The sequence below is a fragment of the Cryptomeria japonica genome, chromosome 4 (assembly GCF_030272615.1).
Source record: "Cryptomeria japonica chromosome 4, Sugi_1.0, whole genome shotgun sequence".
Taxonomy (NCBI): Eukaryota; Viridiplantae; Streptophyta; class Pinopsida; order Cupressales; family Cupressaceae; genus Cryptomeria; species Cryptomeria japonica.
In genome coordinates this window covers 502,874,381-502,887,066 of record NC_081408.1, presented here as the reverse complement: position 1 = coordinate 502,887,066, position 12,686 = coordinate 502,874,381, and positions in this window count along the sequence as shown.

Sequence of the window (12,686 nt, the reverse complement as noted above, 5' to 3'; positions counted from 1 at the left end):
CTCTCTGATCATGTCAATGTGTATTAAAACTGCAAAAAGATAGTGGGCACGTCATCAATAAATGAAACTTAAGATGTAAATAAGCAAGTAGGATTAAAATACCTTTGTGTACATTATTTTGGTTTGGATTATCTAAACTTGACATCCATCCGCTATCGCGAAGGTCCCCAATTTGATAACCTCCGGTAATCAGTTCTTTCGACATTTCAATGTCTCCGAGAGAAGCAGCCATTTTCAATAAATTGCCTCCAAACTTTTCTAACTTGCTATCTTTTTCAATCCCTTTCCTTTTATCTACAAGAAGTTTGTAAAGCGGATCATCTTTGCTTAGATCTCTGTCAGCAGTGGCTACGCCGGATGCAGAGGCGCATAAGAGGAGCAATTTCTCTTCCTCATGTAATTTACTTTCCTCTAAAAGTATACTGGCCAATTCCATTTTGTGTTCGGTTTCTGCTCGCACTGCATAATGAAAAGCGGTTCTGCCATCGCAGTCGCGTTCTCGGAGAGGGTGTGCACCATGTTCCAACAGAATTTTCACCATATCTTTTTCTCCACGTTTTACTGCCATATGGAGAGCCGTTTGAGCGCGGATATCTGCTCTTCTCAAAAGTTTTTCTTTGATTTTACTTCTGGAAAGAAGCTCGTGCACAAACTCGGCTTTGCCTTGTGAAGCAGCAATATGCAACAAGGTTCGACGGCTGCTGTCCATCAAATCAACTCCAGGCCTATCTGTCTTCAAATATGCATCCAACAATTTCATAGACAGACTTAGCTTGTATTCTTCATTATCTGCATCATACAATGGTTTTCTGTCCTTGTATTCTACTTGAAGTACATCATATAATGGGTTTCGGCCATCTCTATCTTTGATATGTATTAGTTCTGGATTTAAGCAGAGAAGACAATCGCAGAGAATTGCATATCCATTCAAAGCTGCCTCGTGGAGAGCAGTCCTCCCTCTTTTGTCCTGCTTGGACACCATGTTTTCCAAATCTGGAGTTTCTGGATCAATTAATAAGGAAATCATTTCAATCGCGTCAGAGTCATTGTCACACATAGCAGCCAAATGCAGAGCTGTTTTCCCTTCTTGATCACAATCACCAGACGGCAGCTTTATTCCGTTTTTTAAAAGCCTATCAACGATATTCACAGAACCATTCAGTAAAGAGCTACGTAGGAATTGTGCCGGATCCACTTTATTAAAATAAAATTTTGACTTTTCTGACTTGTTTAACAAATTCTCTATTGACTTCATAATTATTCTTCTTAACAGCTATATCTAAAGGCGTGTATCCTCTATTGTCTGTTAATTCAAGTGATTCACTGACATGCGGACTCTCCACTAACACATCTATAACTTCATCAAACTCTCCTTTAGCTGCATAGTGCAGGGCTGTCATACCCTTTTTGTCTTGAGCAGTCACTGAAGCACCGCCATCGACAAGCACTCCACAGAAAGCTGCGTATCCTTTCTCTGAAGCGATGTGAAGAGCAGTCCTCCCTCTCTCATCTGCGGCATTCACAAACTCAGATATACTTTGCTCATCACACTTGGAAAGTAAAGCTTGTGCAACCTTTATCCCCACATCTTTGTCACTAATTTTCGCAGCTGCGTGTAAGGCCGTTTTATTTTTGTAATTGCCAATTGCATGGCATCTTCCAGGCTTAGCGCCGCATTGCAATAGTATGTCTACAACAGCCTCAGTTATTTTCTCTCCTTGTTCGTTATTATTATATCTACCTTGTGCTACGACGATTAAAAGCTTGTCTAGGACACCGTAATTACCCGTTGCATCGAAGCACCTCCACATTGCGTTCTTTTTCAGCATCTCGCTAAACTTAAGTGGGTTACCAGCCGCCTCCTTCGCAGCATTTCGTAAAACCTTTGCAGCACAATTGTTCTGGCAATGATGCGCGAGTGGCTCGTGTATGATATCGGATCAAAAATCCGAGAGATACAAGAGAATGGAGGTGGCAATCATCAAATTATTCTGATTGGTGCCCTTTGCCGTCATCTCTCGTATGTCAAGAAGGCATGTAAGGGCACAAACTTCTACTACATAGCCCGCAAAGCTGTCGCACACAAAACTCCAGAATGGCTCTGCAACGTCTGCCTTCTTTACAGAATCCGGAAGACAATATTCGTCACCTTCATACTTTTCAAACATCCACCTAGCACGACGTGTGAATTCCACGATGTCATGATCTTCTGTTACAATTTTAATCATACCAGATAGCACTTCTTTGACTGAATTTTTGCCGGAATACTTCTTTCCTTTCTTCTCAAGCGCAGCACCTCCCTCTTCCCCAAGTATTCGGGCTAGACGACCTATCCTTTCGTTCATCTCTTTAAATTTGGAAACATCACTGAATGGCAGGTTTCCTCCTCTAACATCCCCTACTTTCATAGTCTCAGAATTTGACCAAAAGTTTAGCAACCAGTAAACCACTTCATAATTCCAATCATCCACGCTCAATAATAACGCCACTTCTTTTCCTCGATCACTGAGATGAACATCAGCGTATGCAGCACCTGGAAACACTTCTAAATATTAGTTAATTATCATGAGCATATACACCTCCTGAAAATATATGAGCACTGTACTTAACATCATCTCGAACAACTACATGATGAGCTCATGCAGCACCTGGAAACACTTCTAAATATTAGTTAATTATCATGAGCATATACACCTCCTGAAAATATATGAGCACTGTACTTAACATCATCTCGAACAACTACATGATGAGCTCCAAATGATATTTGTTTAAGGTAGGTTGACTATAATTCAACAAAGTGTGTATCTTAATAGTTATGATTTATTTATAGATGTATACATAGATGTAAAGACTCAGTCCATTTCAGTATGGATCTTGTAATACTTATCTTCATCATTGTAGTCTTTCATGTGTCAAAATCAAGATAAGTTAATGGATAAATGAAAAATTAAAATGTAAATTATTATTATTAATGTTTATATATATTTACAAAAAATAAAGATTAGTATATTAATTTTTGAGATTATTTGAAATGTCTTTTAATAAAAAAATAAAATAAAAAATATCTAACAATCAAGTGTGAAATTATGTCAATTGTGAAAAAAATCTATAATATGGACACTTCTATTAAGATATATATTACATCCTACATCCTAATTTTAATATTATATTTTTCTTCTCATCACTATCCAAAACTATTATGTAAAGAACTATTAGATGCATGAATTGATTCACTGATAGTTGGTTAGAACAAATAAAAAGTCTGTACTATTAGCAAAAGTATTCACTTCTTCAAATGATGAAGCCTAAACATGCAATCTTATCTCATGTATAATGCCATATTATATTAAAGTTTTCAAGCACTACCATAAGACAAGAGAGATACACCAAATCTTTCATGTATGCCATAAATAGTTTACATCTAAAAATAAAATGATTGTTAGACTGTATTTGTTGAAAGAAAAGTGAAAACAACTTATTCATTTGTTGCAATGTGCTGATCTATTTCAATCCTTAATTGTTAGAAGTAAACCTACATCTAACAAAGGGGGACCTAACTTAATGAGATCAATAGTTACAAAGATAGTTCCAAAGGATAATATCTCCATCACAAAACTGGAATATTGTAGATGTATTAGGGTTTATATGTAGACTCGTTAATAAGAGGAGAAATCCATGCATTTTAGATGTAGGGCCTATCTATGTCCTCTCCAATTCATTTCTGAGTCTCCTTTGGACAAAATCTAATATTGGGGATCCTTCAAGAAAACCAAAATACTAGAAGATTATCAACTAAAATGCCAATAGTTTTGTACAAGAGAACTCACACAACATAACAAACATTTTTCACATCTTTGAAGAACTCAAAAGAGGATAAATAAGTATAATAGAAAAATCTCTATCTAAATAACTAGAAAATCCTAAATCATAATGGCCAACTTGATTCGTTGGGAATAAAATCTAGCTTGTAGAAAATTGAATATCTATATTGCTACATCAAATAATTGTTTGAATGTATAAAATTTGTAATTGTTTCAACAAATCCCACTCAATACTTTTTAGAGAAGGTCTCCTTAAGATAAAATTTTATTATTAATCAATTTATTATTTTGATTAAATTAAGCAAGAGAGCGCTCGAACCTTTAATATAACAAGGAGGAACTCACAAGCATGAGACAACCAACGCCTAAATAGAGGACACCCATTTTTATAAGGAGAGGCAAAAGATCGAAGCTCCCAACCAATGAGAACAAGGGTTTGAATCCCACAATAGGCTTAGGGGTTTAGGAGAGCACCTTGAACTATAAGTCAAATAAAAACCCTTCCTTTGACAACAAAATGCATTGGAGAGATGAAATCAAGGGAACAAACAACAAACAATAGATTTTGAAAGGCATCCCATAACCTTTTACCTGTAGGATCACCTTCACCAGAAATTATCTCTAGCAAGGATGGAAAACACAAAGCACTGGAGGAGACAAAAATCCATGTGAACGCATGCCACATAGATTCGAAGGAACCCAAAAGGCTTATGGTAGAAAAAAACTCTAGCCATTCCAAAAAAAATACTACACATTATATGCAAGGAATAGACTAACACAAAAAGATTCATAGAGATTTGAAAGGTATCCCTTAACCTTTTATAGATAGAAATACCTGTAGACAAAATATCCTAGACCACCTCAATAGGTCCACTATTAACAAAACTAAGGTCCACCACAATAGGCTCCAAAGTAACTAAATATGGTAGGTACCCAGATAACTAGAAGCAGTAGAAGTACATAGCACCAACATAGTGAATTGGCGCAACACAAAGTAGAAAATCTAGCAGGAGCACCAATAGGGTCCACCTCAATAGGATCCCTATGATCCACCGAATGGTCCAACTCATTGTAACTAGCAGTATACCAAATTGTATAGACCAATGCTTAACTAACACCTGCCTCAATAGATTCTTCAACATCGATGAGCACAATAGGACCCCCAAGAAGATCCCTCGTGAAATAATCCTAGATCAAGTCAACCTTCCAAACCCTCACCAAGGCAAAACCAACCATAGTTAGGTTAGCAGAAATGGAGAAAACAAATGATTCTCCAAATATCGTACCAACCCAAGCCACAAAGTAGATGCATAAAATACAATCCTCCAAAGAAAAAGCAATTGGGCCCCACCTAAAGGTACCCATAACTCAGGGAAACACCAAAGAAGTGAAAAACAAAAGGCAGACCAAGGAGGATCCATTGTGAGAACTTCAAGTCAGTAGAAATACCGCCACACCCCAAACACTACCATCTCCAAAACAAACCCAGGAGGAGAAACACGTCAAAGAGATGAGTGCTAGGGGGGATCCAAGCAATAGAACTGCAAGAAGGATCCTAAGCAAGATAGAGGAAAAAGTGAGGCCAATGATAGGCCAAAGAAAATAAAGTGAGCTCACAGAACACATAGTAGAGAAAAAACCTACCTGACAAACCCCAAAATGAAATAGGGAATGGACTCCAAACAAGAAAAGTGTAGCTTGCAAAAAGCCCTCGATAAGCTCCAACCAAAAGCAACAAAAGAAAAAACCCAAAACAAGGACTCAATCGAGAGCAACAACCTTGAAAAACTGCCTAATAAGGAGAAGGCAAAAATCAAGTAAAAGAGCTTGCACCTCATACCCAAAAAAAGAGGGGAAAGCTTAAAAGCAAGGTGGACCAAACTAGGTAAAGGTAAAGGAGTGAGGACAAGAAAAAGTAACTAAATACCCATAAATAAACCCCTATTGACATAGGAACTACGTTGTCAACCAAAACAGGAAACTCAACACACACAAATTAGTAGGAAGAGGAAGAATGCACCCAAAAAAGGAAATTTTGGATGACTCATGCTACAACCCCCAAAAAGACTTGGGGAAACCACAGGTCTAAACCCACCCATCCTACAAACCCAAAATCATCTAGGTCATTTTCATCATCATCATTTACCTTAGCAACACCCTCAAAAACCTTGACGTAGCCACCTCCTCTATTGTTGCTTGCCATAGGTGTGGGTGTGTGGGTGTGTGTGTGTGTGTGTGTGTGTGTGTGTGTGTGTGTGTGTGTGTGTGTAATGTGTGAGAGTGTGTTTGTGTGTTCGGATCTTACAAAGTTCCTAGGCTACCTTTTCCCTACACTAATCAAGTTATCATCACCTCAAATGTTATCTCTTAAAATCTCATTCTTATAAGAAAATTAGGATACATGAGCCCGTGGGTAAGATATTTAAAATTTCAATAACATAAACTCTCAATCTTTTAAATTTTTTCTTTAAAAAATATTAGGATACATGAGCCCATGGATAAGATGTTTAAAATTGTAATAGCATAACCATGATCATAACAACGTGGATGACATTGTTTAGGGTCTAGCATACATTTAAAAAAATTATTGGTAATAGTATGATTAATATTAAATGAAATAATGCTAACATCATCATTTTCAACTTGAGTTTGCCTCCCTCACTAATGGTTAGTCTATATTTTTTCTTCAAATTTTTGAGCCTTGCTTTTTTCTACACAAACACCCTTTTGATCATTTTATTTTCATTCTATGTATTTTTTTGTCCTCTATTTAGAGATGCAATTATTTTGGAGTATGATGCACTAATTATTAAAAAAAAAATTAAATTCTTAGAAGACACTTAGCATACTTCCTATTTTTAGAACTTTAGAGTACTTGTTTAGGCTCTTGCAAACTCTCTTTTAGGTCTAATCTGATAACCTAGATATTTTATTTAGCTCTACATAGTGGTGATGTTATTTTGTATGGCTATGTTCTAAAATTTCAAATTTCTAAATATGCCACTTTTGAGGTTTTATACATCAAATCTACTTTGTGGAATATGTAATGTAACAAAATAAAGTGTCATTTCTGTATATAACATTTCACAGGGGATTGTGCTTTAAATAATGAGGTTTCATTTTTATTTTTGTCAATTTTTTAACGCTTCTAAGACATATTTGACTTATGTCTTAATACTTGATTATATAAACTTGTAAGAAATATAGAAATAGAAAACAAGTCTATAAATGTAATCATATAAAGTGCCAAAACCTTAATTTTTGTTCCTTAGAAAGAGGATTTTTGTATATATATTGTGCTTCTTTTGTACTTGTACTAAATTATAAATTGTAACAAGGGGTTTCTTTGCCTTACTTTTTATTACAATAATGGATTCCAGTCATTCTTGCATCATGAATGTATGGCATGATGCACACCCTCTTTTAAATTTATTTTACATCATATTAAACATGATTCTAGGTCTATATTCATATGTATATTTTTATGTCCATTAATAGTTTGCTTGACCATACCACTTCCTTATTAGTATTGAGGAGGAATTATCACATGATTAGGCAAATGCTTCTTTATTTTTAGTGGAGAAATGGAAGAACCTTCTAGTTTCGGGGGCTCACATAAAACTACTCCTTTTATCTCTCCTTTGGTGTTAATATTTTAGTTGGTCATATTTTATAAGATCCTAAAACTTATGTAAAGAACCATGCACATTTTAGTCGTGTACTATAGGTCACTCATGCATAACTGATTATATTCTAGAATCATAATATCATCTACATCTTAAACTTCACATCATTTGTTTCACCTTTATTTCATTTGTGTATTTACAATTGAGTAGTGTACTATAGGTTTACTCATGTAGTGTTTCATATCCCTTGATCAATATTCTTTGGAGGATTTTTAGTTATAGTTGAAAATAGTTCATCTTTGTTAATTTATACAATGTCTACATGCTTCAGGAATTCATAATTATTGGCATATCTCAATGGGACATTTTTTAGGAGGTATTATCATTATCTTTCTCTCTTTTGGAGAGGAGTTTTATGTTTGTTTGGTTTTCTATTTTTCTCTATTTATGAGAGATCTTCATTTCTATATGAGTACCTTGTTAGAACTTGTTATTCAAACTCATCTTTTTAGTGTTTATCATTCTTCCTAAGTAGATCACTTAAAGGGGTATTAATGTGAAAAGAGCTATTACTAAAGTACAAAGATCTTATCTTAATTAGTTGAGTCATATTCACACTATGATTAAGATAACTTATAGGATATTTAGTCTTTTGTCTCATCTCATGTACACTCATCAAATGTCCCAACACTTTTTAATATAGCCCCAAACTTATTTCTTACTCAGAGGAGTAGCAAGAGTTTGAATCGAACCTTCTCATCTCTTCATCCTTTCCTTTATAAGCAAGGCTCATATATATATTTCGTTTGATATCAATCTTAATTTTCTATATTACTCATTTATAGATTATTTTGAGTTTGCAAAGAAATATTGGGTACTTCAACTTGATACCTTTTGATGATTTATTCTTAAAAAAAATATAATTTTTTAATTTATTTTTTATGAAGGTAAGTGGTATTATTGACAAGTCCCCAACCCTATTACAAAATAATATCAATAAATACCCAAAGAGAAATAAAAAATCTACTCAAATTAACCAATAGATCAAAGCGACTTCATATCCAAATGCTTGTCTTGTGAAAGATAACCCAACTTAGGAGGATACTTCTTACTCTATTGTACAATGTCCAAGAAGAGTCATAAAATATGAAGCTTTAGCACAAGATGGGAAAGAAACCCCCTTAATAATAAAGGATTCCCAACACTCTTAGAAGAATGAATTGGAGAATATGCCTTTTTAGGGACTCCTAGATATATCTCAAGAGAAATAATACTAGTTGTAGTGTCATAAATTTGTGACCCTAGAAATTTTTGACTGCATTAGGGTCCTCACACATGCGAGATCGAATCGTCTAACCTGACCTTAGACAAGAGGCTGGTCAACCCTCGAAATCAACTTCTTTCTTGGCCTCTGCACCACCCTCTCTACACTCTACTTTGGAGAAAGGGGTAGGAAAGGGGCATGGCGCCCCTATCCCTGACCCTATTTTGGGGAAAAACACTTCCTAGGATTGCATAGAAGGTTGGGCAGTGAGCGGGAAAACTCCCCCGATGTCGACTTGTGACGAAAATCAAATTCATTGACATGTATTTAAGGGGCATTTGTCCTCTCATTAACCTAAAGCACAACATCACCAAGTAGAGGTTGCAACAAACCAACTTCCACTGGATATTGAGCAAAATAAGTGTGAGTGAAATTTATTGTAGCAATGCCCACCTTCAAGAAATGGCCGAGAGCATTACCAATGGCCTTATAGGCAAAAGTACACTAGAACTTCAAGGGAAGATAATTTAATCTCAATGGAATACAAACTAGATAAATAGAATCTTTCAAATGATTGAAGAAATAAAATTAGGGGCACATTAAAAGCAGATGCATGTACCACATCCAAGCACCACCATCAAACATAATTTTTCTATCATCAAAAGATTGAAAACAAACCAAAAAGAAAAATTAGTGGAAGGGTTAATCTCAATCTTTCCCTCAACCAAAGGAGACCAATTATCAATTAACCATTTATATAATTAAGGAGAGAGGGCCACATGAAAAAAAACCTACAAATAAAACCTTTACTCAAAAATATTTCTCACAATAAATAACATTCTACCCTAGAGACACCACAACAACAACATTAAAATAAGTCAATAGCTACTCTTTATTAATGTGGAAAGGGTTCCCTTAAAGATAACCCTTATCCACATCATCTAAAAACCTTGACAAACTAGGAACAAAACTCTTCAACATAAAAGTAGAACCGTCCCAATGATTTTTCACTTCTTCCACAAAGGAAGCAAGTGGAGAAAAAACTCCACAACCAAGAACAATAGATCTAGCAAGAGAGATTAATCATGAAACTAAAGAATCCATGGTAGGATCTCAAAATGTACACTAGGAGGAAAAGGCACCAAAGGTGACCCGAATAAGTGACAACTGAGGAGAAATAAACCCAAACAATAACACGAGAAACAAATCAACACATTGACTAAATAGGTAGATCAACAACCAGATCCAGTGTAGGGGAAGAGTCCATGGGTAGGAAATAATTTTTGTGAAATAGGATAGAGTGTTCAAGAAGATGACATCACTAACCTTTGAATATTTCCACTTGTTAAAAAATAAGGTTGAATTTTTTTTTTACCTCAATCTCTTGGAGTTTGATGTGATTATTGAATACTAATAAACGAAATCTCATCATGGATTCTATAAACAATATGTGTTACTAAAGAACTATAACATGAATGAGATTACTTTTTAATATTTAATAATTATCATAATCCATCATTTTGAGACCATGTATTTACCATCAAAATTGATTCTACTTATTTTTTTCATGGTTTAATTTCTTTGTGGCATATACCTTAATTATGATGCTTCTATGCACCATGTTTCATAATTATATGAATGATACACCTCTTCTGCAAAAATGGTTGATTTTTCCATTTTAGAGAAGGAGTTGGCAATAAGACTATTTTGAAGCCATCATATTGGGGGCTTCATCCTCTTGGATTCATGAATATTTATTTTCTATGATATTGTCATTATTTTATTTTCTTATGCTATTGTTTCCCATGTGCTTTTTGGATGCATACCATTCTTCTATTAAACATGTTAATTTTAAAAAAGCTTTTAGTTGTCAAAATATTTCCTCGTCTAAAAAACATGTTTGTAGCTTCTTGTGTGCAAGATGAACTTGTGTAAACCTTGTCCTTTTGTTTATTGTTTGCACATATGCTTAACTTGTGTGCACATGCCACTTTATTTATGTAAACTATTTGGAGTGTCGAACAACCTTTTTTTTGGAGTTGTATCATTATTAAAGACTAAAAAAAAAAGTTATTAGTTTAGCAAATTTATGTTAAAGTATGCCTTCACTCATGTGTAATTATACCTTTGCATAGAACTTGACAGTTATCTTTCTTTTCTATGGAATCTCTCTCTCAACTTGCAAAACTCATGAATCATTCCAATAAACCCATGAAACCTATTTCATAAATTCTTTTTGGAAGATTTCAATAATGAGAACTTCCCTAGAAAACACACATGACAATGACCTTCTCTAATCCTCCATATCAACATAAATTATATTTAATTATGTTATTAGTTATTTGGATTTTTTTGTCTTTCAAGGTTTTATGCTTCAAATAATAAATAATTTACCTTAAATTTTCATTGTAAAATGAAGATTATTGGATACTAGTTATTTTCCATGTAGATATTAAACCAATGTAACTAAATAGTGTCCTTATGAGTATTGATCCAATATGTTTAAGTAGAATAGGGTGGTCATGTTGAAAATTTAGCTATCAAATTTGTAGTTCTCTCATGCTCTACTTTTTCTTTTTTTAAATTTTCTTGTTTGGTTTTTGTATTTCTTCCTAGCTTCAAGGCTTTTATTGTGTGCTCCACATGCCCATTCATTTATTGTTCCTTGCATATGGCTACTACAATGTATCCTGATAAGATATGTTTTTTACGATAGACTATTCATTATTGTTATATATTTCATACTCATTTTCCTCAAAGTTGGTGGAAGATTTTTGGGTTTCACCATTCATCCCCAAATTGCTATAGACACTTCAAAAATATTTTTCCATAAATTTGTGCTAAACACCTTTTTATAGTTTTCCATAATTTAAATATATTCAATTATGAGTCACTCAATATTTTAATGAGAAACATACTAATTTTATTCTTTTACAAGGTTGTCCATACATAACTAGGATGCCAATTCAATTAAAATTCATTAACAACATTTTGTGTGGGCTTCCACTTTCATATTAATTAAAAAAAAATACTACCCACAAATCTCATGTTATTTCATATTAATAATGATTTCAAATAGGAGAACGCTCCTTGAAAGTAAGTAATCATTAAAAAACAAGGTTTTAAAAGTCAAAACAATTTATAAATAGTGTTATCTATAGTAACTAACAAATGGTAATGGTTCTGTTGACTGGGCATAGAGACCTCATTAACACTTTTGAGAAAAGTCACATATCTCATATCTACCGTGAAGCAAATGGTTCTGCTGACTGGGCAGCCAACGCGGCGGTCAATCAAGACGAAATGATTACTTGGAAGGGAGAACAAGGCCTCGTAGAGGATGTCAGATTAATCATTTTTAAGGACCGATCTAATAGCCCCCCAAAGAACATCAATGTACAAAATAATAATGAAACGGATTAAAAGGAGTGCTTCGAGCAATTATAATATTGTCAGCACCATTTATTATAATCCTCAATCAATCACTTCCCACACTTTCTAGGTAAATTTGGTAGCTCCGAGAAACTCTCTGTCTAAAGCTCTCTGCAAGTTTCGACATTCAGCTCTGAATAGCGAAAATATGGGAGGAAATTGATGCCACTACGAACCTAGCAGTTTTAAGGAGTGGAAACAAAAGGAGGCGGTCTGGAAGATTCTGCAGAAGGGCGTGTTTTCAAAATTTACGGAGAGGCTCCATGGACGAGACGCCACAGTCACTAATTTCTTTTATAAAAACTGGAGAAAGGGCACATTGAAGATGGGAGACCAGTCTGTTGTTATAGATGAAGAACTTATTGCCTGGGCCACGGGTCTCCGAAGGGAAGGAAGCAACTACTACAGAGACAGAAAAGTCAGCAAGGAGGCCATTGAAATATATCTTGAAACTTAACAGGAAAAAAAACGTCTAGTGAAGCTAAGTAAAACTTACTATCCCCGTAGGGCTTTTGTTAAACCATGGAGGGAGGTCCTTTTTGT